We start from the raw sequence: 27,775 nt of genomic DNA on the forward strand, positions 1-27,775 counted from the left end.
TGCCAAGGTCAAATGGCACTGAAATCCTTCACACACAGTTTTGAAATCCCTTGCTCTGTCCACTTCCTTCAATTTATGCATCTGGAATGTGTTCACCAAGAAGCGAATTTACCCGATAGCCATGGTGATTTATGACAGAAAGACCCCAAACTACACAATAACTACACCTTTTACCATAAGAGTATAGTGTCTACTATGTAGTCAGAAACAACAATTAGAGTTGTTTTAGCCATCCCTCTGAAAGACAAAAATGTATCTTCAGTACTTGCTTTTGTAGCAATCTTCTCAAAATCCCTGTCACTCTAAAATGGATACATGACCTCTAGTCCAAGGCCAAAACATCACCCCATCTTGGAAAGGACTGTTTCTAGGGTTCCTAGTGTCTCACCTTGACCACCATGCTGGGAAATGACTTTGAGGATTGAAGCAGACCCTAATTTGGCACAACCTCAACCCACAGCTGTTATTAAGGATTGAGTTGTCTATCTTTGAATCCAACAAACAAACCAAAAAGAATTTCTGTGGAAACATCACCAGAGTCCAATAAGGAACTGTAAAGGAACTGTTTTGCCTTGGAACAAGAGAGAGAGAGAGAGAGAGAGAGAGAGAGAGGAGAGAGAGAGAGAGAGGAGAGAGAGAGAGAGAGAGAGAGAGAGAGAGAGAGAATTCCTCTACTTTTAAGATTTAGATTGCATCCTTATTTCACCCCATCACATCTACAACGCAAATCAGAGAAAGAATGAGCAGACGGATGCTTCTCCACATTTTCCAACCCATCTTTCTCTGCTCATCCAGGGTGATCAGATGATGGCTCACAGGTCAGCAGCAGCATTCTATGAGTAACTTCCTCTAGGACAAGTTTCTTTTTTAACCAGCGAATGCTCGAGTCTGACTGACAGGAGAACAGCTTCCTGGTTCTCTAAGGTCTAAGCACATGCAGGACAGAAAATGCCACACTGTAGGGCTTGCCAACCCCTGGGCCTCCACAAGAGCACATGCCAGTACCACCGGGCATTTCCCTTGGCCCTCTCCGCAGCTCTACCCATAGGTGTGCCCACACTGGCAGATGCAGTAGCATTCTATATGATTCCAACACTAGCATCTGAGTGCACTGCTCAACTGGTACAAGGTCAGCTCTGCACCAGGGTCTATGAATTTTCTCAGGGCTGGTGGTTTCTATGCACACTGAAATACAATGGTAACAAAGGTATCAGTCTGCTGTGATAGGAGACAAGATAGACTAAAGGAAAACAGAGAAAGTATTGGGTAATGGTTAACTCTGAAGTTGGACATCCAGGGTCAAAAGTCAGACTCCACCACTAATTCTGATCAAGTTATTATTAGATGTCTCTGTGTCTCAGTTTCCTTGTCTGTAAATAGAAATAATGACTCCCCATCTCATGGAAAACTGAGAGAATTAAACACTCTTCTATTCAGAAACACTCAGAAGAGTACCTCCCAAGTACTTAGCATTATAGATGTATTTGTTTTTAACTGTCTTTGTTGTGGTGGTGCTGGGGATTGAACCCAGGGCCTTGTGCTTGTGAGGCAAGCACTCTACCAACTGAGCTATCTCCCCAGCCCACTGTTTTTAGCTATCTTTGACAGTAAAAAAAAAGCATATGCATCCGTTCAGCAGATATTTGTCAATATTACCCAATTAAAACTCTGGCTAGAATTAAAAGGCTGGCATTTCTGGAGACCCTGACCTTCCAGACACGTCTTGAGGACTCCGACTTGAAAAGTCAGAACTACTTCAGAACAGTTCTGGGTCTCCTTTGCAAGCCCGAGGCAGCTGTCACTGAGCTGAGAAAGCTGTGGTGGATGGCACTGTCTGCAGGCTCCAACATTTATGTGACAGGTGTCTGAATGACGGTTCCAGGGTTGTCAGTTTTTCACAGCTAGCCTCAATAAGAACAGCAAATCTGCCTCTGAAAATCATTTTGAAAGCAACAAAGGTTGCAAAGAAGGATTCTAAGAAAGATAACAAACGAAGAAATGGGGAAGAGGTACCCGGGAATGATGCCTGCGAACGCTATGCTGGGCAGACTTTTCTAACTTCTGAAATTTGCTGACATAGGCTCCTGGAGATCATAGTTTATTTTTCTTTTGCTTTAAATAAGACGTTTTTATTCATTTATAGAAGTGGATATTTGACCTCACATCATTTTATTTATAACAGCTACCTGGTATAAATAAAAGATGATATCATCCATATTTTTTAATTGAAGAATTATCACATGGTAAATTTCATTTGTTGAGGGGGTCTGTACAATCCCATAAATTTTAACACCTGCATAAGTCTGGTTAACCATCACCACGACCGGGCTGCAGCACAGCTCCGTCACTCCAAAACACAGCCTCCTGCCATCGATTGACAGTCACACCCTTCCCTTTGTCATACCCTCTGGAAATCACTAATCTGTTCTTTATCATTTTGAGATGCTACACAATGGGATTATGCAGTCTATAACTTTTTCGATTGGCTATTTTCACTCAGCATATTGTTCTTGAGATCCATCTAAATTGTTGCAAGTATGAGTAGCTCATTTCTTTTTTATTGCTGAGTGATATTCCACAGTCTGAACGCACCACAGTTTATCCTTTCACCATTTCAAGGACATTTGGGCTGTTTCTAGCTTGGATCCTCATGAGTAAGATTATTATAAATTTTTGTCTACAGAAATTTGTGTTTACAGTTTTAAACTTTATTGCCCATCAATTTTCTTAAACAATCTATTGATCCTTAGAATATACAATTTTGTGGATTAGGGATGATTAGTCTATTTCCATGGATTTTAGAATCCCACACTATAGATTCTCACTATATGACTTCAAGGAGAAACTTGCATTGTCCTCTAATTGCCTGAAACAGAGGCTCCTAATGGTCTGTGTAGCGGAATTCATAATTCTCATCTCTTTTTTCAAGATGCTATGCTTGAAACATAATTTTAAACAAAAGTAAGTTAAAATTTATTTTGAAGTTAGTTTATTCTGGAATTTTACAGTATCCCTTTAATAATCCAGATTATGAGACATCAATTGTGCAAATTCTATATTCTGACAAGAAGGTTTATGTTTTAAATTAGTGGTTTTTAAATTGTGGTCCACAGACCAGCAGCAGTAGAATCACTGGGAACTTGTTAGAAATGCATATATGTGAGTCCCATCCCACACAGACTGAACCAGAAAATTCTGTATTTTAAGAAACACTCTATGTGATTCTGATGCATGAGCAGTTTTAAGGACCCCTATTTCCGGGATGTACCCTCTTGGGTGATACAGAAGAAAAGAGTGCCACAGGAAGAGAGTTCCCCTTGAGATGGCATGAGAAAATTCTTTCTTGTTTCTTTCTATGATAGACCTGGCTTATAGCACAGAATGGCTCATTTGGGTTAAAATATGGGCCCCGGATCACTGATTAGTGTTTATAAGAGAGACTGTATAGTTCACTGGGTCACTGGGGCCAAGCTATGAAACAAAAGCTGAAGGGACATAAGTCCCAGAGTCTTTATTCAAAACAGTAAATTCATTATCTGTTTTTATCTTCCCATTTTATCAGTGCTGATGAGCTAAAACCAGGAATACATGTAGGTTTCCTCTTTTCATGGACTCTGTCCTGTGACCCTGTCCTTAATAGGAAACTATCCATTAGGTGAAATAAATGAATTCCAAAGGAAAAGGAAACAGAAAACCCATTAGCCTGAATCACACCGTCACTGACCTCATAATGATAGAGATTATCTATATGAGATCCAAAATTCATATATAATAGGAAAATGTATTTATTAATTTAGATATAATATATATCTACATATATGAATGCATACATCAATATATGAACACATTTATCAAGGAGTATGCATATTTATTTTCTACTGTTCTGTTCTCTCTTTAGAGAAAGTTTCTCAGCAATAAAATTAAAGTTAATTTTCAGGTCCTTGGTCAAGGCTTATTCAAGTAAAGCTAGTCAATGCAGATGAATTAGGTAAACAAGTTTGGGGCAATGTGTTCTCTCACATCATATCAAATATATTGATATCAAATAAATTATATATTTACTGTGCATAATATCTATATGATTTTCCATATCTTCAGTTAACTATGTAGGAAAACAAATAAGATTTGGCTAATAGTTTTCTTCAAGTTATGAAATAAACCTGACATTTCATTAATGGAAATTAAACAGTACCTTTATATTTCTTGGTTCCAATATTTTAACAAAGTCACTACCTTTGACAAGTACTTTATAAACAGGTTTATTGCACCTACTATGCTTAACTTTTATTTCAGGATAGTGCTGAAACTTCTGTTAACCTCACCACTTCCTTTGACTGAGAAACTGACTCCTTGAGGGTAGAAGGCAAAAAAAATCACTTTGATCCTGCACATCTGCCAAAAGCAACGGTCACCCTCTGCCAAACAAACACAGAAAGCTCAGGCAGTGAAGTGCACACATGTTCCAGGTGTTTGGGGTTTTCTTGGTAGAAAACAAATAGAGGACAAACCAGTGAAAGCTCATGCCGGCTAATTCTAACTAAAGTTTTCTAGATGATTTCAGGACAAAGGTATCAGTTAAAATGGATACAGTCGTCTTCAGTCTCAGCAAACTGCATACACATGTTTTGGCAGATGAACTGAAAGTAAGTTCATCTACCTAGTAATGATTCTCCCCCATGGGACAGAAGACAGGTCCTGAGTGAATAGTGTAGCACTTTTCTTCAAATTGACAGAGGAATAGCTTAGAAAACAAATTTGAAGAGAAGGTAATATGCCTTAAGTATAAAGAATGATGGGGCTCAGTGGCAAAGCCTTCACTTAGCATTGGAGAGACGCCCTGGGTTTGATTGCCAATACTGGAAAAAAATTATATTTAAAAAAAGAAAAAAAAACTGCACTTGAAAACCCAAACCTTGTGAACCCATTAGAAAAAATGAAAAAAAGCGATTTTTCCTTAAATGTCACTCATTATATAATATGCATCTTCAAAACCCTTTTTCATCTATTTGCTCAAGAAGGTTTTTTTCTGAAAAATTAATATTTTCCCTTAATCATTTATCACTGGGTATCTCTGTTCTTAAGTGTCAACCATTGCATTTCTCGAAGCAACAACTTGCTTTGCCTTAAGTTGGGCCGTGAGGGCAGATATAGATATAGATGTGCCAGAGTCTGTTTTTTTTTTTTTTTATTCTTTTACTAAATTATGTAATACATGTTTTTAAACCCTTATGAAAATAAAACAGTATCTAACCGTGCCTCAGATTTGTTTTGTTTATTTTCTTTTTTCAGTTATCCATGGTCCTCATAGCCTTATAGCATTTTCAAAACAAATAATGATATTTAATTTCATTACATGTATCCCTCCCTACATGCTTCAATATTCCCCCTCTTTTTTGTGTGTGGGGCTGGAGATCCAACCCAAGGTCTCCTACAAGCTAGCCAAGTGCTCTCATACTTAGCTACACCCCAGCTGGGTTTCCATGTCATAATGGATAATTAGTTCATGTAGGGAATTAGAAAGGAGCTAGCATTTATATCACGTCACAAGTATTTTACATATAAGAACTCAAAAAAGGGAATCTTGGCCAGGTGAAAGGCAGAGGTAGAATTCAAACTTAGATCACCTTGACTTCAAACCTAATCCCTTTCCATGATGGCAGGAGAAAGTATGCCAGAACAGATGAGATCGGGAACTGATAACACAGGGCACTCCGCACAGCACAAATGTGACCATAGTACAGTCTGTGACACGTGCAGACTGATTTCCACCCGCTTTGCACCAGTTTCAAAAATTAATTTCCATTGTCTTCCTTCCCTGCCATGGCCTCACTATTAAAAAACCTTCCCCTACCCTGATTCTCAATTCCTGATCTCCAGATTAGATCATTTAATTGCTTGTATTCTTGATGGCAACTGCATATTACAGGATAATTCTTATTGCAAAGAAAAAACTTTAAAATTATATATATATATTTTTTTTCCTTCTTTCCTTAGACAAATATGCCACAACAGAGATATTACCATTGCTGTGACCACAACCAAAAGGCAGATCAGTTAGGACACCATATAGGTACACAAGGTCCCACCCACACAGGAGGCAGTTAATAAATATCAGCTGGCATTTACAGTGTAAAATAATAAAAAAAATTATTTCTCCAAAATAACAACTCCATAAGTAGCTTCTGATCACCAATGAGCAAAGGTAAATCAATAGAGAAATACGGATTTCTACTTATCACCATCCCTGTGGCTTCAGCAAAGGATACTGACAGGGCTACAGAAATCTTGGATCTCTGTTGACAAGAATTTTTGCCTAGAGAAACAAGGTAATTCAGAGAGCAGAAGTAGCAAGGCAAGTGAAGTAATTCCCGCAGAGCAGAACAAATGGTACTAATGACCTAATCAATACAGAAATAAGTACAGATTTCCACGACAAATGGCCACAGGTAGCTCTCCTAACAAGTTCAGAAAAACAACGCATTCCTTTCATTGAGATCGTCCTTACTATTATTGATGTACTTCATCAGGAATTCCTAAATGCTGGCTTTCTGTCAATTCAATATATTAGATGAGTTCACCAAGATTTGGAGTGAAATATATTAGCCCCTTCAAGCTTGCAGGTCTGGGTCTGTCTCAATGCTGTAAATTCCTTGGATAACAGAACAAACCATTTGATCCTTGCTCAGGCCTAAGGATCTAATCAATAGATGATGAAACAAGTGATATCTTCTCATCTTTTCTTAAAGCATCAAAACATCTATTTTCACAGGCAGGTCAAAACAATGAGGTAATGTTTTCTAGTGATTTCCAGAAAATTGATTTTAGAGTCCTCTTCATAGATCAGTCTTGTGACTCTCTGATTATACAAATGGCTATCTGCTGGATATAGCCCTTGGTTTTCTCTGCAATGAGAACGAGTCACAAGTTTACCATGTTTTATCTGAAATCTTTGCTGGTTTTTAGATAACAGTCTCAAATTTCTCCTGGATGGGTGCTAAGACTAAACTCGTTATGCTACTGCTAGACACATCTAGAAGGAGTTCTCAATAATCAGCATCAAAGCCACGGTCTTACCCTGGATGAGTCACATTAACAGATTATGAAATGCTGCATGGAATTTTGTATATGCAGAGAATTCTAAGTTATCCATGCCCAAATCTCTTTTTCAAGTCCCTACGACCCGTGTGGTTTTTAAAAGGCCCCACCCTGCTGTACATGCAAGAAGCATCTCTAGAAAGGACGGCCTGGACTCCCTGTGCTGTGCTGACAGATGGGCTTGTGCCACTGAACCACGGACCGTCATGACTGTCATGTAAGTACTTATCACGTGAAGTGTGGCTATGCTGAGATGGCCTCTAATTACTCACAAACAAAATACCAAAGAAAACTACTTCCCCATAGAAACGTTTCCTGTGAGGAACTTTATTTACATGAGGATGACAGAATTAAACACAAATGGCAATAAGGGCAAAACCAGCAAAACTACAAGCACCAGAAAAAAATAATAACAAATTAATACTCATCATTGGGTCAAGCACTTTATATTTAATTATAACGACAATCTCATTTTATAAATGAGGCATCTGATGCTCAGAGGGCTTAAGAAAGGTACTGGTAAATTGCAGACTGGATCTCACCCCAGGCCTGGGATCCAGTATCATTTTTATAACTATTCTTGATTAGAGCAACATCTAAACATTTTGTTCTTATTTTGTAGTATTAGTCCTTATTTTCAAGACTAAAGAAAGAAAGTGTAATAAAAATTCATGAACAATACAATAATCAACAGATCCATGATCACTGTATAAAAATGTCATTATTGAATCATAGCAGTGATAAACTGGAAGAGATCTTAGAAATCATCTGGTTGCTTTATAGGTGACTTCTAAAAGTAGGCTCTTTTACTGTACAAAATTTCAGAGCAAGGTGTCTGGGCATGAACCAGGTTAGGGTAATGAATTCAGATACTTCTCTGTCTTCTAATACCTGAATCTTTCCTCTCTTCTAATAGAAAGAACTGCAGCACTTAAAAAAAAAAAAAGTCATCCTTCAGGTGACCTACACATCAAATATTTTACTCCTCAGTGGTTTTCCCATAGAACCACTTATAATTCTATCTCTTGTTAATCACATGCACTATTTTTTAATCTGTTAAAGACTTTATAATGCCTTTTTCTGAAAAAAATTCCCAGTTTTCTTTTTAAAGACACAATATAGAAACTCACAAATTCATAATCCAAACACAATTATAATCAATTGTAGCCCTAGTAAGTAACACAGTAAATATATATCTGTTGATCTGTGGGATCAACAAAGGAGAATATGAATGGGGCATCATAGTCCCAGGTACATAATCTTAGCTGACCTAATCATTCTTATTAGAGATGCCCCTACCTGATGGTTTTAGTCTGTGATCTACTCCATCAATCCAATTTTCCCCACAAAACTTACCAGGGCTGCTTATGCTTTATGCTTATTTTCAGGGAAAAATATGTTTCTACCCTCAAAGTATACTCTGTTGATTTTCCTAATTAGCTTCATTGGTTAAAAAAAAAAAAAAGAGATGCCTCTAACTTGTCGAAATAAATTCATATTGTGTTACCATCTGGGAAATTATCTATCAATCATTTTGGATTTTCCTTAGACTCTCAATCATTCAATCCACTGTTCAAAACATTTAAAATGTATTCACCTCCCCAAATGCCCATAACATTCTATATAGAAAGGTTTCCCAAATATTTGTCATGAGATCCAACATAAATATTTTAAAATGAAGAATGAATGAATAAATAAATGATAACTATCTGGAGCAAGGATAAATCTGGGTGACTTATCACATAAGACCTTGGATGACCTTGCAATTTGGTTTGCAAGGACGTTACCTTACTCTGATCCATGGTGTCCCTAATATATTCTGCTGGTTGTCCTGATGAGAACACCTGCTATAGTTTTCTACATATTCCTAAAGTCTGTCATTCACAGAGAAGAAAGAAATGTGCTCCTTATCTCTCTAAAATAAGGTTTCAGATTTGGATTTTCTTTAGGAAGTGGATGATTGAGTGGAAGATTATTCAGTCATTACATTTGGTGTTCCTTAAAATGTAGGAGGCAAACTAAGGAAGCAAACCCATTCCTTTTCTTTCCTTTCTTTTAGGTACCAGGGATTGAACCCAGGGGCACTTAACAACTGAGTGACATCCCCAGCCCTTTTCTGCATTTTATTTAGCGACAGGGTCTCCCTGAGCTGCTTAGGGCCTTGCTAAGTGGCTGAGGCTGGCTTTGAACTTGCAATACTCCTGCCTCAGCCTCCAGAGCTGTTGGGTATTTCACTTTTACTCAGCTTCATCCCTTCCTTTCCAACATGATTATTTTTACGGACATTATTTTTAAGATATATAAAAACATGATTCAGTTCTTAATGATCTTGGGTCCATTATGTAGTTTGTCACTTAAGTCTGGTTAATCCTAACATCTTTCCCATGTAGCAGGAAAAGAAGGGCTACTCTCCTACAGTTTGATGAAAGCTGTTCCAAGACAGGAAGGGGTCTGGTGCCTGTGACTTGCTAGTATTGTCTTTCTGCTTTCCCCCTCACTCTGCCTTCGAATTCAGCACTGCTTACTGCCTACTTAGAGGAGTGAATTCTTTTCCCACATGCTGGATCTCTTTCACCACAGTTAATCCCTCCAAAAGAACATTCATATCCAGTGAGGATGAGAAGTCTCCAGTTCTGTGTACCAATGATTTGAAAAGTCCTTGTGAACTTACCTTTGCCTTGTCCTGTCTTCTAAAACAACAACTTTGGGTATTAATTGTAATTTCCCTCCACACGAATAGAAAAGTGATATGTCTGCTTAAGTATACTGAAATTTAGGAGGCCTCATTATTTCCATAGACCTTCTCTTCATTGCCTGAGATATGAAGAAGAAACTTCTTTGTAGGAGGCAAAATAATCTCTAGTGCAGTAACAGTGCTACTATAAGGACATCTCTTTGTTCTTTCAAAAAGATGAATGTCAAATCTACTTAAGCTGAATTTTCAGGGAGAAATACAATTAAAACTTCACTTAGAGCTTTTAAATCCTGAATACTAGATGCCATCAAGAATATAAAGGTCAATTTTTAATTCAGTGAACATTGATGAAATATCTGCTACATGGAAGCACTATACTAGCCCAAAAGTGCTAAGGACAATGAAAAAACATATTGGGGAATAGGTTTTTGGGACATGTATATTATTTTGATTCTAGCTCTCCCCCTTCCCTCCTCTCTGGATATATGCATTTTTAAAAATTTGTTTCCCAGTAAATATTTTGAGAGCAAAGGATTACAAACATATTCTCAGATATCTGAGAAGTTTCTATAGGCTAACTTTCTGATTTGTGTGAGCCTCCAAAGAATGGCTGACATCTAGATAATAAGAGAAAATAAAATGCAGGTATCTGATGCTTTTACTGTGTCGTCTGACTGACCTTCTCCTGTTCTGAATACTGCTTGTGGGTCTCCATTTCCTGATTGATAGGGAAGGCAAGTGTTTAAAAGCCAATTATGAGAGAAGTCTCTTCCCTCCTCCAGCCATATTAGCACTGGCACAGTGCTGACTCATTAAGCAAAATTATATGCAGATACTCTAGGATTAGAGAGGCCAAATCAGCTGCTCTGTTCAAACAGCTCACCCAGTTCTCAGAGACAGGAACCACATCCTTCTTTGGGAGTGAAAGGGAGCCCCTTTGCAAGTCCACAGCTCCTCTTGCTTTGTCTCACAGTAGAAATCATTTCCACCTTTCAAGCCACCCTGAACATGTTTACTGGCTTCCACTGAGTAGAGCAGGATTCAAGGTTATTCCTCTGTGAAGCCATTCCAAACCCTTCACTTAAATATTTGGTTATTTAGCCTCCCTGTTTAGATGCTAGAAGTAACACAAATAAAATGTCTTGGAAAAATAAGAGTTATATGTTCACTTTTAGACAACTCTGAGTTGGCCTTTTTTTCCCCTTATAAACTAATAGAAAGATAAGGACCTTGTTAGACATCATGATCCTTATATAATAAATACCTCTGAGATTAGTTACTGGTTTGGCCTTTGAGTTTTCATAGGCAAGGAAAGAGTCAAGACAGTCATCAACTTTAACCATTAGATTTTTAGTAGGGTAGCAATGGGAGAGAGCTATACTTTAAATTACGAGGAAAAAATTTTTTTTCCTTAAAGGAAGGTATATCTCATTTATGTAAAAAATTAAATCTTTCTCTAAAGCTTTTATGAAAAGATCATTGTTTCATTTTACAATAATACCCATATATCAGGGACTTTGTTTTTGCTTTGATCCTGCAAGATAGGTTTCATTCCCATTTTACAAATGAGAAAATTGAAATGATAAAGGATTAACTAAATTGCTATTCTTAGAAGTAGAATGCTGCTTAGATTGGAGATTGGACTGATGCTACTACACAATTTTCCTTACAGAAACAATGAAGTATAGACATTTCAAGTCTTGGCCCCTGAGGTCACACTCTTAGTTATTTATTTGGACCCAGAGGGCAGACAAGAGGAACAAATATCAGTTTAGGTAATTTCATGTTTATGGTGTGGAGAAGTGAGATTTGGATGCCCCACATTTTTTGCTCTAGATCTTTTAGTACAAATTTTGAGTATTTCTTCAATACTTCAGAATCTCATGGAGGCCTAGGCACCACCATGATACACTTTCTTCGTCTCACACAGAGGTTGACTACTCACTCTAAGATGAGCTTCCAGCAGACCTTTTGTTTGTTTGGTTTTTGGTGGTGCTTAGGATTAAACCCAGGGTCTTCTGCATAGTAGGCAAGCACTCTACCAAATGAGCTATATCCCCAGTCCTCTCACAATTTTAATCTGAAATTTCAATCTAAAATTGAATTCAAAACATTTGTCCACAGCTTCCAGCATCATATCTAACAAACAACACCATGTAATCATTTGTGGAATAAAATAATCTCCTCTTGGAAGAGTGTTTATATCATTGTCTCAGATGATGTATAAGATTTTTATAACATATAAACTCTGTCACATTAACTATGTATACTCTTCCTCTTCTTGATGTTGAATAAAATCACTGAAATAGAAGTCATTTACAGTTATGGATGAAGACAATACTTGCAATAATAATGAAAATAATAAGTTGTTAGAGGGCTAACAACCAGAGGTAAGCAGAGGCAAGCAGGTCGCTGCAGCTTGTACATGCAACATGGTAACATGTTGTATTATTTTATCTTTCCAGATCTCTGTTAGTGATCATGCAAAAATTTCAGGGCTGGAAAAAGATTTTAATCTTCACAAAGAAAATGTGTTATGACCAAAGTTAAACTGGCACAGGAATGAATAAAACGAAGAATCATTAATGCCAGCTGGTTGTTTGCTGTGGAATGTGTGAATTTAGTACAATACCAGTTGTTTGCTATTTTCCTAAAATTCTAACATCAGTATATTTAAGCAAATTAAAATAAATAAAGTAAGAAAACATAAAAAAATCTAAAGTAAAAGTGTTAGCTCAATTGTTCCTATAGGCCAAGTAAAAGAAGCAAGATCATAGATGACTGCAGAATCCTAACAATTCATTAATTTAGCAGAATTCAATAGCAATTTTAATACAACTATGTGCTACACTGGCTTAAAGAGTCATGATTTGACTATAAACTGTAGTTTCCTTTTTCTAAAATAAATAAATTAATAGATAAATAAAGTAACATTTTTCAACAGAAAGCATTTTTTAACACTCATTTAAAAACTTGTTCTAAAGAAGCCATGAGTAGTTAAAGCTTGCAAATGCTGCAGAAATCTTGATCTGTCACATACTCACATGGAATCTACTTGATTTCTGTCCAACAGCTTTTTGATGATTAAAATCAATAAGATGCCAGCACCACTGGGATTTCCACCAAAGTTATAGACATTAACAAGAAAAATGCTAAGAAAAACATACCAATATAGAATATTTTCTTATAAATAAATATTATAACTTCATGTCATCGTGTGGTTTCAGAAACATGAAGAGCTAGAAAATCAATCTGATAGCTTTTTATTTTCCCAAATAAAAGGTAAACAGGAAAAGTAGCGGAATTTCAGTGTGTTAACCTGCCCCTCCTCCACCTCCTGCTGACCAGTGACCTGATTTTCCTAGATCTATGTAACACTGTGGAGATCACCTGAATGCATCTCAAGACAGTGAATGCAAATAAAAATTGTGAATGAATAGATGATCCCTGACCCCTCTGATTTACATATCAAGGGCTGTTTTTTTATTGGACTTGTGGGAACATACAACTTTTAGAAATTGATGTTCAGTTTTGTTCTTTAAAGACATCAAAATGTCATACCTCGGTTCCTTATGTTGATTCTTAATTTCAGTTAGATCAAAATATGTCAACATGAATTAATTTTTTTCTCCCATTTAACATCCAATTCTATGGACTGCCATGTTCTGAAGTAAGTGTTGTATGTAGGCAATTAGAAGGAAATCTTCTAAGTATTCCTGGTCCTACTTTTCAAGAGATGATTCTTGTTCTTATCTCAAGTGTTTAGTATGTAATAAAAAAGCAACTAACGATAAACAAAAGTAAAAAATTCTCATCCATTGAGAATTCTAATACTGAATTTGGTAATGTGGCCACTGAGTTTTTCTTTTTTGATGCCCCTATCACAAGGAATTAGAGAGGGAAGATTGGGCTCATCTAGGTAGATAAGCTCTGTAAGTAAGTCTCAATGAAAAAGCTCCAGAAAAAATGATGATCTATTACACAATGCGAATATGCATAGAAACCTATCCCACAATATACCAAGTAAACCTCTATAAAATGTGCCAAAGTACTTGCAATTAGGAGTGATGCAATTGCTGTACTATTAAATATCTTCAATTCTGTCTCTAAACTAAAACAAAATTTTATTTGCAATTATCTTAAAAACCAATATTTATTTACAGAAGTGATTTCATTAACAAAATCGTAATATTTTGTATGTTATCCACAGTGAATTTCTAAATTTGATAATGTGGTGAAAGACCTGTTTTCAAAAGGGATGATTAATATGCCCTTTCTCCCTCTACCTGGAGAATGCGAAATGATTTTCTGTTGCTAGATAAGAGGAACAACTGCGAAGTTCTTAAATGCCATCTGCGTTTAAGACTGAGGAATAATTACGAATATATGCCTTCAGTGAGACAATTTTGAACTAATTCTTCAGCATTTTAATAAGTCACAATTGTAATTTTATCATAATTTTTATTATAAAACTCATAAAAAATCTTATAAACCTGTCGCATTGTCACATATATCCAGTGGGAGTTATAAAAACTGCCAGAAACTTCCTGTTTCCTAGGAAAAGTGTGTAGAAGAATTTAAAATATTGATCTATTCTGACCACAGACAGTGATTAACATTCTTTCCACCTGGTAATAATAGAATCTATGCTGGCAGTTAGACAAGAGGAACATTAGGATGCTAGGGATTCAAACTGAAAGCAAACAGCCAGTTTGGTGTATTCAAGCCAACCCCTTTGTTTTTTCAATATCCCTTCTATTGTCCCAATGTAATTATTTCAATTCATTTTTTTGTTTTGCCTGTGTAGCTTTTTCCCTAGGCACCGATACATCCCAGTAATTTTAGAAAGAGGTGCAGTCAAAATGTTATATGGGTATTTTATGCCTTAAGAAAATATCTCCAGACCACAGAGGATTTTGAGACCACAAGATAACAATTCTACTAACATTAAAAACTACTGAATGAAATTGATACTCTGTCTCTAGTACTTTATTCTTTATCAAGCTTAATATCAAGCAATACTTGATAACTCTTATCTAATGCTCATAGGAATGAAATGGCTGGAATGTAAAGACAAATATTAAATACTTCAATACTGACGGCCAAGATTTCTTCAACATGAGCCAAATTAATCTAAATTATAATGCTGAGGCACCGGAAAAAAATTATTTGAACTTAGCATAAACAAGCCTTACAAGACCTAATAATCAGAAGCAAAGAATCCTTGAGAAAAACAAATCCAGTCACATATACGTCTTGCTAACATTTATTTTCACATTTAATGAGCCTTCAGCATTTACTTATATCACTGCTTACAACTCATTTTTCATATTTAAGGTAAAATGATAGAATGCAAAATTGAAAAAAAAAAAAAAAAGCAAAGTCCCACAGAAATGCAGAGGTTCTAGAACCACAGAATTCTCAAAAAAATAAAAAAATAAATAATAAATAAATAAATAAAGATCCTTTGTCTTGGGAGAGGAAGTGTATGTTTTGTAGGTATCATCACTGACTTAAAATATGTTCAGAACTTCCCATGTGATATACTGCATTTATATGGAAGCCAATTCTTTTTGTGATTAGAGATTCATGAATTCCTAAGCACGCTACCACCGTGTGGTACCAGTTAGAAAGATGCCAGTACTTACCATCTGAAGAAATGGCTTTCAGAGTCGACATCACTTTGGAGCCCCACATTCTTTCCTAACCTTGTCACAAATCAGACCTGAATTACACTGACTTAAGTGCAAACAGTTCATTTGCAGTTTCCGACCTCATGGACTTCAAACTGTCTCCTTGTCCTAAGGAATTCTCACTCATATTCATGCCTGGCTATGTTGCATGTTGTGTCTTCAGTGGCTGACTCATTCCACGCTTTGCTCATGTAGCTTATCATTATCTTGTCCACAGACAAAATGCACATGGAATTCAGATGTGGATGCCCACTGCCTTGAGAAGCTTGAGTAAGGTATGAGCACTGGGATCCAAAGAGCACAACCACAAAGGGAAACAAGATTGCCAGTGTGGACTGTTACCCCCTCTAGAAGGACTAAGTTGGAAAGGCAAACAAACAAAAAACAAACAAAATCACAGTGTCTCCTTATAATGTATTTCCCTTAGTAGTTTATTTGGGGATGATTTTTCATGCACACAAAATGGCAAAAATCAAGATCAACTTTGTACATTGTTTTAATAGCTTCATTAATAAATAATTATGACTTCCCCATTTAATATAAACTGTTCACATTCTCTCATGCTTGTTAATTTTGAGACTACTTAAGCATTTTTTTATCTAATTAGCTTTACTCGGAACAAAGAAATAAACTGATTATGGCATGTTGTTAGTATAAAAATGAACAACAAAGACTTTTCTGATTGAACATTTTCACTTTCTACCTGAAGAAAGTTGTTTGGTGTATATGCAAACGCTGTAGACAGGTGGCTTCTTGTATTTTACACACTACAATGTTAAGATAATTTTCCCGTCATTATAACCTTCCAAAAGTTATCAATGCTGCCTCTGCTATCTACATTTAAAAAATATTTATCTTTTAGAAAGATAATCTGTGGTGTTTATCTCCAAGTTAAAGACAGAAAACAACCTGAATAGTCTATCAAGTTCAAACAAAACTTCCTGCTTCACTTAGTTGCCATGATTCTGGACAAGATGTCAAGTTCATAAGAGAAAAGCCGTTCACCAGGCAGAACTTCAGATTATCATTGTACCTTAAAAGATGTTAATTATTTCATTCCCAAAATGCTCTGTTAGTTCCAAGGCATCCACTGGAACAATATTTTAGGAATCTGAAATTATTCTCTACTTTTTCCTATCCAAGATTCTAACACTTGTATTAAAACTAGTAGGTATGCAGGAACTCTTTGGTTAGATCTCCTTCAACTTTTAAAGAACTCAAATTATTGAGTCTTCTTTCTAAGAACTAGTGAAGAGGATTATGGAAACACATATCAAACTATTCATATATAATTTTCTCACTAAAATTAATCGATTTCCATTAATACAATATTAGGACCTGATAAAATTACCTTACCCAGCAGCCACTCTTTACCTTTCCAAATATCCTTCTCCAGTATCCATAACCACACACTGCTTTCTTTCCTCATGCTTCTTTTATTGCTGAGTGAGGTGCTTGCTCCTTCATTAAATAGCATTAAAAATAGACTGCACAGAAGTCCCCAGTGGAGCATGCTCTAACAGGGCTAATGCCACAGTTCTCAAGGTAACCATACTCAATTGGGATCTAAGAGAGAAAGTCACTGGGAGATCAGCAATTTGCAAATCTAATAGCATACACAAACTTGTCTGGATCTGAGCTGAATGTTGTAAAAGAGAAATCAGCATGTAGTGAAATTAAGTCACTAAGAAACTGAAAGTCAATCCTAGGAGCCTTATAAGTTTCTTTAAATATGCCTCACCCAAACAAAGTACTCTGTTAAATAAGCATTCATCTACAGTAACTAATTCTATTCATCAAATAACATAAATCATGCCCAGAGGATAACTGAATCATGTAGCAGTCTAAATGTCTTTAAAGATTGCATTTTAAACAAACCATAATAGCATTGACAAGCAAAGATAGTAATAATTATTCTTTGATATCTTTTGTTATATGGATGTGTAGCTCTCAAAGAATATACCTAAACTCATTCTCTATGCAATTAAAAATATTTTGTTAGTCAAATTGATAAGAAGTAAAATAATGTGACGACAAAGGAAAAACAAGATCAAACACAAGCAAATACATACCTTGAAAACCTACATAAACCTGAGAAGTGTACACAATCTCTCACATGCAATCCCACATTAGGAATGCGGCAGAAGCAATTACTGTTAAAATAGTAGATTACTTCACTGTTTGAACAAAACATAGCTAGAGCTCTCAGCTTTCAAATGACTGTTTTCCATGAAAATGACATTAGCTAAAATCCTATTAGGACATGCAAGCTCTGTGGTAATACAAATACAGTGGATCAAAGGAATAGATGCATTTATTTTAAAGTGTGTGTCAAAGGTTTTCTGACTTTTACCAAATAAAAAATGATTTCCTGTCATCTTCACTTCTGTTTACTTAAAATAATCATAGCAGTTTTGATCTCCAAAGCAGATGAGGAAGAGGTGAGGACCCTTTGTATTTATTCTGCTTTTGAGATTTTATATAGATTCATTTCAACTTTGGGTAATGTTCTTCTTATTTGGAGAACCTGAAGTGTTATACCAATACTCTTTAAAAATCGGAAATCAAAATGAGTTTCTACACTTTTTAAACACAACCTCATGAAAGTAATTTCTACCAGTCTTGCACTGCACTGAGCTTCCCTTGCCTATAACTTTCAATTTTTCACTCTATTTCTCCTTTTAAACTTGTGCCTTTCAGAAGGTGATCAAATACTAAACCTAAGCAGTTGACAATTCGACACCAGCTTTATTTCTATACATAAACATTGAGTCAATTCCTCTTCCCAAGAAACTTTGAAAACAAATGCCTTTGAAAACAAATTCAACTCAATTCTACCACCATTTCTGCAATAAAACCTTAAATGGAGGGTTGCAATGAAACAACATCAAGAGTATAAAATTAAAAAACCCCTTCCGAACCCACCCAAGACCTTAGTCTGGCCAGGACAATAAACTAATTATAACTCTCTACCTTCTCTGTAGCTCTCTTTCAAATGAATTAAGAGCATCCCAAACTTTCTATGTTGAAAGCTACATAAATCACTGGAAACTTCTGTGATGAAAACCATTGTCGTTTTCAATTTCCATCTTTCCATTTCTGCCTGATTTTGGGGGAAGGGAAGCCCACCCATCCCTTCACCAAACACGGAAGCACAATACATGGATAACAACATCAGCTTTCTACAAACACAATGAAGAAATACAGAGGAGAAACAATTCAAAAGAAAAGCACAGCTATATGGCAGAAAGAAAGAAGAAAGAACCTGTAAAAGGCGTGCACGTTCAGATAGGAAGACTTATTACCTTGACGAACAGTGGATATCCCCCCAGCTTCTTGGTGCCTTGGTTGATTTGATTTAGTTTTTGGCTTTTATTAATATTGTTGTTTCTTAATGATTGATTTGGCTCGATTGGTTTTGTTTTTGTTTTTGGCTTCCTTTTCTGTTGTTGGCTTTTTTTTTTTTTTTTTTTTTTTTTTTGGTCGATTTATTTAACTGCTAGTAAGAGCTTTCTGCATAGTGGGCTGGGATACCCGCACAGCTGTGGCAGCCACGCAGCCACGGCTGGGGTTGCAGCTACTGCGCTGGCTGGGGCTTACGCGCCGGCTGCCCCTGCGACTGATCCGTGCTTCCGATGCACTCAGGGCGCCGCCGCCGCCTTCTCTGCCCCACTGGCTGCTGAGAGGGAACGTGCCCCGGCCTCCTGTCTGCTCTTCTGTCTGTACTTCTGTCACTCTGACCAGTTGTCGGTCAGTCTGGCAGCTCAGCACAGGATTCTCGCCTTGCTGCGCTCTGCTCTTGAAGCTGCCACTCTCTCAGATTGCCAGTCTGTGCGTTAGTCTATCCGCCCCTCCAAGTCCCTTGGTCCCACCAGCAATGCAGGGTCTCTCTTGCGGTCTTCTGTGCCTATCCTGTCTCTCCTACTCTGAGCCCCTGGCCACTTCCCTCGGTCAGAGGAGGGCGTTTGGAGGGAGGGAGCACACGAGTGTTTCTCTCTCTCCGCTATTTCTGTGTCTGTCTCTGCCTACTGAGTCAGTCTCTCTCTCTCTCTCTCTCTCTCTCTCTCTCTCTCTCTCTCTCTCTCTCTCTCTCTCTCTCTCTCTCTGTCCTCTCTCTTTTTCTTTCTCCTCTCCTCTCCTCTCTCTCCTCTCTTCTTTCTCCGTTTCTCTCCTCCCTTTCTCGGGCTGTCTGGTTGCTCCCACCTGTCCGTCGCTTTGCCAGTCCCACACAGAGTCAGTCAGCCTCGATCAGTCCCAAGGTCCCGCGTCCCCTGCCTGACCGCCTCGGTCGTCTGCCCCTCGGCTGGTCCCGTGCCCTCCCACGCGGGTGGCACTGTCGCCGGGGGCGGCTCCCTTCTCCTCCCGGCTGCCGCGGATGGGTCCGGTCCCCGCCCAGGCTGAGGGCAAAGCGCGTGTTGCACGTGGCCGCACAGTTGCTCGGGCCTGAGACCCGGGTTTCTTGACCCGCCACACCCGGGAGGTGGCAGCGCTGGGTGTCTGTCAGTGCCTTGGGCCTTTCTGCTACCGCGTGCGACCAGAACTGGCCAAGCCTGAGTGCAGGCACCTGCTTGGTGCTCCAGGCGCTCGTGGCGCTACCCATTCCCGGGGCAGCTCTCCGCGAACCCCAAGGCTGGAGACAAAGCGCATGAGCCACGCGCGGCAGCGTGAGCATCATTAATCAGAGAAAACTGGCACGTTGCCCCCTGCCCCTCCACACCGCCTCCCCGCTCCCAGCCTGCAGGCGCCGAGTTCCCTCCCGCCCCCGATGCGATGCACAAGCTCTCCAGCGTACCGCTATTAGGGGTGCCTCCTTGACTCCTGGGGACACTTGGCGAAGCCTTGCTCCGTTCCCTTCCTTCTGCGCTCACTCTCCAGGGCAACTCTGCAGAGACAATCCCACAATAATAACACCTCACCCCACCCGAATGAATCTGTAGCCTCAGAGTTCTCAGAGATTCTCAGCTTTGCTTTGAGGAAGACCAAAAGTCCGGTAGCGCAGCGCCAAGTGTTCTGCGTGTGTGCGACTGCCCAGACCGCTGCCTGCTTGAGCGCTGATTTAGAATCAGCAAGGTGCCTTAGAAACCCGGGTAGGGTAGGGGCAGGGTAGGGCTTGGGGCAGGGAACAGAGTTGACACCTGAAGAAATAAAAGCCTTGATTTCCTTGTTTGTTTTGGAGATGTACTGTCTATTTTTATAATCTGTAATTCATTTGTTTTTCATTGTCTCGGGATATACTGAAAAAAAAAAAAAAAAAAAAAAAGGCGTAGTGGAAGAGAGTGAATAAAATTTCCGGAATACCGCCCACTCCTCCTGAGTGACTGTAGAGCCTACTTTCCAACATTATAGGTCACCAGCCAAGATACACCACTCTAGCTTTCTGCCCCCGGCTGAGATCAAGGCATTTGATTCTGGGCTTCTTTGCTAGGTTATTATTAATGTGCAGGAAAATTATAGTTGTACACTCCTGCATGGAATTGCCAAAGCTCGTTTTGATGATATCCAGCAATTCAGCTTCTGAAAAGTAGACACTGAATAACTATGAATTTGGTGCAACGAACGCCCATCCCACAATAAATTGAAGAGGAGAAAAATCAACTTTTACCAGCTGCAATTAGTAACCCTTTGAATAGACAACAAATAAATAACTAGCATAAAACATGTCATGAAAATGTCTATATCTTTTGTTTCACTTATTGACACTCATTCCTAATGTCAGACAATATAAACAGATTTATTAAGAAATGTGCCTTCCACATGTTATGAAATCCTGATTTTCACAAATGATTTTGTGACTTTGTTCACATATGCTAAGATATTGATTTTCAAGATTTTCAATCTTAAATTATATGTGTACTTCTAGAAAATGCTGTACAACAGAGTAAGGTTATACTAGACTTTGAAGAATAGTTATTTTTCAACTCTTAGAAATTTTCTCTCTTGAGATTTAGCTCTTGCTGCATAAGAATGAAGTCACTGTGTAAGGTATTAGGCACATCAAACCTAAAGAATTCAGGACTATTACCCATTGCCATCATTCCTATTCAGTCATCTCCAAAAACATTTTGGTAAGTATTTTTCTAGTCAAATAAAATGTAGTGGAAAATTATTATAAGTATTTTGAATTTGATTCCCTTTGCTTCATCTCAAATCACATTCTGAACATTCTACTTATCTTCAGGGGAAATTGTGACTAGTCGTGTTGTGCCACAAATACACATGATTGATAGCACATGGAAAGAGGGTCAGTGTTGGTATTTCTTCTAGATGTGACCACAGCTAAGCATCTCTTAAAAGGAGTGTCAGGTCAACAATTAACAGGAAACCTTAGCAGCTTCTACTAAACACAAAGTCTTTCTGCAAGAAATTAGATCCCACACTCAGAATTCACTAAACCAATGGAACTCAGGCCTATAAACTGGATAAGAAATTATAACCACTGACTGGTGAAAGGGAGAACTCAATCAGTATTTTTAGTACAAATTCCTGTGATAATATATGAGAGCAAAACAATATATCCAGATCTTAGCAATGTATAAATGAACTTGTTGACAAAATTTACTGCAGTATCTCATGGAATTTAAACATTGTTTGAGAAAGGAAAGCATTCCAAGGAATAATAAAATCACTTTGTTTCAACTAAATTTTCAACCCTTTCTCATAGTATTTTGTCAACAAATTAAAAACTAGAGAAGACTCAAGCCTATTTGAGACCTTGTGGATAATTAGCATTTGGCTATCTATTCTTAAAATTTTGTGTCCCCCATGTGGGGCTGAAGTATACTTATGGGAATATGGGGCAGACAGTGAGCAATAAATTATTCTTCCAGGCATTCAGAAAGCTTTTGTTATTTCCTTAAGTGATCTGAAACAGTTGCCATGCTTTACAGCCTGACCGGACATTTGTGAACTACCACTAAACGCAACTAAAATTGTTGTCTTTCTCATTGCACCTCTGGGTGACAAATTCACATTGTCAATTTCAGATGATACACTGAAAGCATCCTAATTTTAGAGATGGGAGGTGGTCATGGGGAGAGAGAGGGAGATGCTGTTACTGTTGATCTGAGGGCTTTGGAGCTTCTTTGGCATGGTGTTTGAAATGAAAGAGCACACATGTAACCAGGTAACCCCAGCTTGGGGAGTTGAGCTCACCTACACACTGGCAAACATCTAAGATTGTTGACAAGCTCCTTTAAACACATATTCCCCCAAGACACTAAATTAGTGCCCTTTAATGAAGTTCCCAAATTGGATTTTCAAAATAAGGCAAATTGCTAGAATAGCCCTGCTACCTTTATAAGCACCTTTTCAGTTGAAGCGAGAAGTAGAATTTCCATGCTGTTGAGTTTCCATCATTCCTCAACAATTAGGCTGCGAGGAACTCCCCTTTAGGGCATACTCCCCCACCACAATAAAGGCCCACAAATCCGCTAGAGATACTTCTCATTTGCCCTGTTTCCAACAAAACTGTCTAGGGTCTATTAAATACAGTCTTGGGTTTAAAGCTTTGCAAGTAGGCAGGGTACAGAAAGGCAGGGGGAAAAGACTGGGGCGGGTTGGAGGGCGACAAGATTAACATTTCAACGAGAAAAGTTGAGAGCCCCATTCTTATTTTGTGCTGAGCCAAAATAACTCCAAAACACATTTCAGAACATCAACAAAGAATGTTACATCACGTATGCATCTGAGTATGAAGAAATGTCACGATCAAAAACAAAGAGGACTTGGGAGACTAGAAACCAAATGTTCTGATGGCACAGATCCCTCGGTGGCAGCTATGTCTCCTCTGCAGTCGGCTGCCTGCAGTATAAGAAAATTATCTCATGAACTCTTAGAGTTCTTGCAGGCAGACCACAAATGAACACTGGCCTGTACGCGCACAAAGTGTTGTTTTGGTTTGAGACAAACCAAGACATTTCCTTTAAAATGAATGTGTTTAGTACTTTCACAGAGATGCATCTGAATTAGAGAAGGGATAATAAAAAGAAACAGAAGGAACCAGTTAAAGAGAGGTTTAGGAAACCTGTCACTGAATATCTGAGCAACAAGAGACAAGAAAGGCTGCTAAATTGTATATTTCCTTTCATCGACTCTTGGGCAAGATATCCCATCCTTCAGGAACAGCCTTAGTATCATTATTCTGCAGGGCCCCAGAGCACTGTGTTTCCTCTTCTGCATCCATGGCCTCAGAACCCTTCCGCTTCGGTGTGGCCCCAGGCATGTGAGACAGGCAGCAGAGCACCTGACCTTTCTGATGCAGAGTGGGGGTGGCTGCAGGATGCCTACCTGGCCTGTGTTAGAACTGCTTCTGCACAAATTATTCACTATCTCCCATGAACCCACAAAAGGTGATTTTAATTTTTTTTAAACCTAGCCTAGAATTGAAAGTAGAAATGAAGAAGAAACATTAGGAGCATATATGGGGGAAAGAGGTAAATGGCATAGCCCTGAAACACAAGGAACGATATAGAACGTAGCCAAACCCTGGTCCTTGAGCCCACCTTTCATATATTCCTAGTTCTGTGATCATGTTTCCTTCCGCATGGAGCCTGTTCTCTTCTTCATACAAAAGATTAGGGTCACCAAGTAATTCAGGATTTGGAACAATATATTTGGCTTCTGAGCAATGAGATGATATTAGCTGCAATAATAAAACGACTTTAATTCAAGCCTAACAAATAAAGGACATCTGCATTTTTTTTCTCTCTCTCTTGTGGTTCTGGGGATTAAGTCCAGAGCTCTGGCATGCTGGGCAAGTACTCTACCACTGAACCACAGTATAGATAACACTATAAAAATGCAGATGTTCCAGGCCACAGGACATCTACATTTTTATACTGTTATCTATACTTCAAATTGAGGAATGTGTGTGTGTGTGTGTGTGTGTGTGTGTGTGTGTGTGTATGCATGTGCATACTTTTGTGTAAAGGCAGTTAATATTTCAAAAACATACTTAGATTTTACTGGAAGGCCAACTATAGAACAATATCCAGCATCCAAAGAAAAATAATATGCAGATACATAATTCTGCATAAATGTACAACTTGTTCTCCAAAGCTACTCTTTAAAGAAAGTTTCTTTTTATCTTTTCAAAATAAATATACATTTATAAAATGTATAGAGACATTTGGAAAAAGGGGGATATCAAAATATAAAAAGAACAAAATAAAAACTCCCAAAATACTACCACCCAAACTGCCATCACTTCTGTGCTTAGCCAATCTCTATGCATATATATCCATAAATCCATAGATATTTTGCATATATGGATTATAGGATACATGTTACTTTATATTCAGTTCTCCTACTTTATGATCTACTCTTGAGAATAAGTCATGATGGTTCTTTCCATGCTGTTGAATATATAAATATGTTAATGACAACACAGCAGCTTATTAAGTCCCAGAACATGTATATGCTATACATAAATAGAAGCTATTGGTAATTATGGTGTCCAAGTTGGGAGATTTCACCTTAAGGCAAATCCTTAAAATTTGACTTCTTCATTCAAAGAATAATTATATTTTACATTTTGACACAATAGATTTAAAGATATTCTATCAGTTTCAGAGCATATTTTGTTTGGATTACTAATTTATTAAAGAGTTGACTCTTTATTAAAGAGTTGACTGAACTTTGTTGTCCTAGCATAAATCATATAGACATAAATATGCTGGTAAAAACATTTTGAAATGTATTTTCTATGTATGTTTTGAATGAATTGTCTTAAATTAATGTTAAAAACTCTTTTAAGGAAAAAGAACAAGACAAATTCTGTGAGTTTACTAATTAACTCTTTACTTGAGGCTTTTCTTTTGACCAGGACCCAACTTCTATGAAAGGGGGAAGCAGAGTGAACACTTTTAGGCCAAGAAGTTACAATTTGGTGAACTAAGGATCTGCCTTCTTCCTCTCTAGGAATTAAACAGATCCCTAGGAATGAGGGCCGATCTCCAAATCATTGTTTTAATCCTCCTCATTTGTGTATCATTTTAGCCAAACAGAGCCAAAAGCACTGATTCGATTTACATTATCATCTATTTATTCTCCAACTCCTAAGTTGAGTGTACAGACACATATACCCAGGAATACATTTAAAAACTGGATACCTCAATGGGAGAGAAAGAATCAAATGTGCATCAATAGATGAACAAGTCATAATTACTTCCACTTTGCTACATGAAATTGTAATCTGGGACTCATCCTGATCCAAGTCTTATTTCTGTCCTGAACATATGGGTCACCATACTCCCAGCACACTCCCTAGCCCACACATAACAAAATCTCACCAATTAAATGTGCATACAACAAGGTGTATTACTTTTGAGACTTGGAAATAAAACCTGTATGAAGTTTTCTCCAGGTTGTCCTTGACCTCTCTACAGTGACAAATGAGGTCAAACATCCAGATAATCTAGTTATAGGATGGACCTCCATTAACCTGAATACCTGAATGACTGTATGGAGCAACTTTAACACTGTCTCCATCAGAAGTGTAAATTAAGTAAGAAAAACAGATACTGTGGTTTAAACCATGGAGTTTAAACCATGGAGTAATAAGTTTAAACCTATTACTGTGGCACACCTAGACTGTCATGATTTACATACTTTCTAGTATTCTAACCACATGAGAGTGAGAGACATTAACTGTACTAAACAGAGCCTAGGCTTCAGATTTAGAAAATCAAAGTTTTCATCCTGAATCTGTCACCAAATTACTGTGAGAATTGAACAAGTTCCCTGAAACTGTAAGCCTGTTATTTCTTTTATATGTTGACGAGAACAAATTTTCATTTAAACAATTCCACACTGTTCTAATTACTAACATTTAAAATAATGTTTGATATGTTTCAAGGGAGACCCCATTGTTTTTTTTTTTTATTCTTAATATTGTTCTGGCCATTTTTAAAATTCTTACTTTTACTTTTCCATTTGAATTCTAAGAATAGCCTATAAAATTTCACAAAATGTCATACTGGTATTTTCATTGGCATTCATTGAATTTATAGATGAATTGCAGGAGAACTGGTTTTGTTTGCAGTTATCTTCTCAAATGTTAATTGATTAATCCCTCTTATTTTTCAGTAGGTTTTTTAATGTCCCTCATTATGTATCTCTGTTATTTCTTGTTATACCCTCATTAATTTCTAAGGTTGTTTAATTGTACCATATCTTACCTATTTTTATTAATATTCTCAGAATTAATATTTTTATATTCTTCCAAAGAATGGACATCTTTGAAAAAATTATATTTCATTAATCCCTATATATTCATCTTTATAAATATTTTAGAGATTGTAAATTATTATTTTTTATAGTATGGAAAGAAGAAAACTTATCTCAATAAGTTTGTATATTTTTATTATATACACTTAAAATATACATTTTCATCTTAGCATATATTTGCCACACAGCAAAGGTTTTACCATAAAAGCTTTCTTATCATTTGGTTCTACATTATAATTACCAATATAAATCATTTTCAGCCCATGGCTATTTAGAAAATCTTCCTGCCTTTTACAGTTTGTTTAAAAAATTTTTTTGAGGAAATGTTCTTTTTTATTATGGAGTTTTAATTTTATTTTATTTTAGTCAATGATTTTGATTTGTTGAGATATCATTTAACATCTGGAAAATGAACAGTTTCTGTTAATAAACCATGTGTTCTTAAAAACAATGCATGTTCTCTTAGTACAGAGTTCTGCGTGAATCTGTTACTTCAGATATGTAAAATTAAACTGTTTATGTTATTTTAAAAATCTTTTATTGTCCTATCAGTTCTGTCTACATTGATCCATCGAAATCTGAGAGAATAGGGTTAACATGTTCCATTATTACTATGGAGTTATTCATCTTATTTTTGATAATCATTGCAATTTTTGCTTTCTTCCATTTTGTTTGGTTAGACAGATTCAAAGTTATAAATAATATTTCCGTGATAGATTGTTCTTTTTTCAAAAGTTAACTATGTTTTTACAACTATCAATGTCTTGACTTTAGATTTTTTTTTGTTGGATATTAATATAGAATCTGGAACATTTGGGACTAGCAGGTGCTAATATATATTCATCTAAAAATTTTTGTATTATACTTGTATATTTTTCTGTAGTATAGCTATGTATCATTTAAACTTATATACTTGTCTTTTAAAAAATGTAATCTCAGGATTCATTTGATTGATTTGTTTTCATTTATCCTATAGTTGTGCAAAGCGAAGTGTCTTCCCTTTTTTAGTTCTAAAATTTTCTCCCATTTGATTTTCCTCATCTTCCTTTATTTTGGGACTTATAGT

The 27,775-nt window shown here is 37.2% G+C and overlaps 1 protein-coding gene across 16 annotated transcripts in view; it reads right to left on the reverse strand.

The window, feature by feature from the left end:
• The window catches only part of Arpp21 (cAMP regulated phosphoprotein 21), a 148,889-nt gene extending 128,471 nt beyond the window's left edge, over positions 1-20,418 (reverse strand). For 4 of the 16 annotated variants that reach the window (XM_047530881.1, XM_047530879.1, XM_047530878.1 and 1 more), the window contains exon 1: positions 18,789-20,037. The gene's annotated coding sequence lies outside the window, so the exon portion shown is untranslated. Of the gene's footprint in view, positions 1-12,834; positions 12,920-16,839; positions 16,934-18,788; positions 20,043-20,275 lie in introns of those variants that run through there. The other 12 variants (XM_047530885.1, XM_047530882.1, XM_047530880.1 and 9 more) reach the window with 7 other exon arrangements.
• Positions 20,419-27,775: the final 7,357 nt, after the last annotated feature.

Source organism: Sciurus carolinensis, chromosome 17, assembly GCF_902686445.1.
Source record: "Sciurus carolinensis chromosome 17, mSciCar1.2, whole genome shotgun sequence".
Lineage (NCBI taxonomy): Eukaryota > Metazoa > Chordata > Mammalia > Rodentia > Sciuridae > Sciurus > Sciurus carolinensis.